Source organism: Buceros rhinoceros, unplaced genomic scaffold (assembly GCF_000710305.1).
Source record: "Buceros rhinoceros silvestris isolate BGI_N320 unplaced genomic scaffold, ASM71030v1 scaffold35200, whole genome shotgun sequence".
Classification (NCBI taxonomy): domain Eukaryota; kingdom Metazoa; phylum Chordata; class Aves; order Bucerotiformes; family Bucerotidae; genus Buceros; species Buceros rhinoceros.
This window is the reverse complement of record NW_010388456.1, coordinates 23,642-24,287: the sequence shown is the minus strand read 5'-3', so window position 1 is coordinate 24,287 and position 646 is coordinate 23,642.

Here is a 646-nt window from a genome sequence, read left to right as displayed (position 1 = left end):
CTGCTCCCCCCACCCTCAGCCGCTCGCAGCCGCAGGCAGGGAGAGCTGCGGTCTGCGCTGTGCCAGGGCTCCCTGCCAGCCCTCGCCAATGGCTCCTACGCCTCCGAGCCCAGTTTAGAAGCCTCGTTTTACTGCTTCCCAAACACAGCGGGTTCGGCTCAGTGCACCTTCTCCGGTTTACTCTGCGGAGGATGCAGCCTTGAAATAGAAAAAGGAAGGGACACCTAAAAATACACCATAATTACAGAGGGAAAGGGTGTTTGGAGTTCAGAGCTCTGGGCCCTGCTGGTAAGCACTAACTGAGGCGCCAGGCTCACGGTTCCTATAGAAATGGGCAGATTTTAACCTCTCGGGAAAGATCCTAGATACCAGCAGCTGCCTGGAGCCCCGCAAGCCCCAGTGTGCCCGGGGGGAAGCCCTGCGGCAGTCAGAGACACCAGCCAGCCCTGCGAGAGCTCTGCCAGGTGTCTGCACCAGCCAAGCACTGTCCTGTCCTGGGCCAGCAGAGAGCTCGCTGCATCCCTGTGGGACACCTGCCACACGCAGCGTAGAGCGCCCCGAGGTCACACCCTGGAGACCGAAGGCGGAAAGGCAGCAGAGAGGCTGCTGCTGCTAAGGGTCACAGGCAGGTGCAGGGCAACAAGCA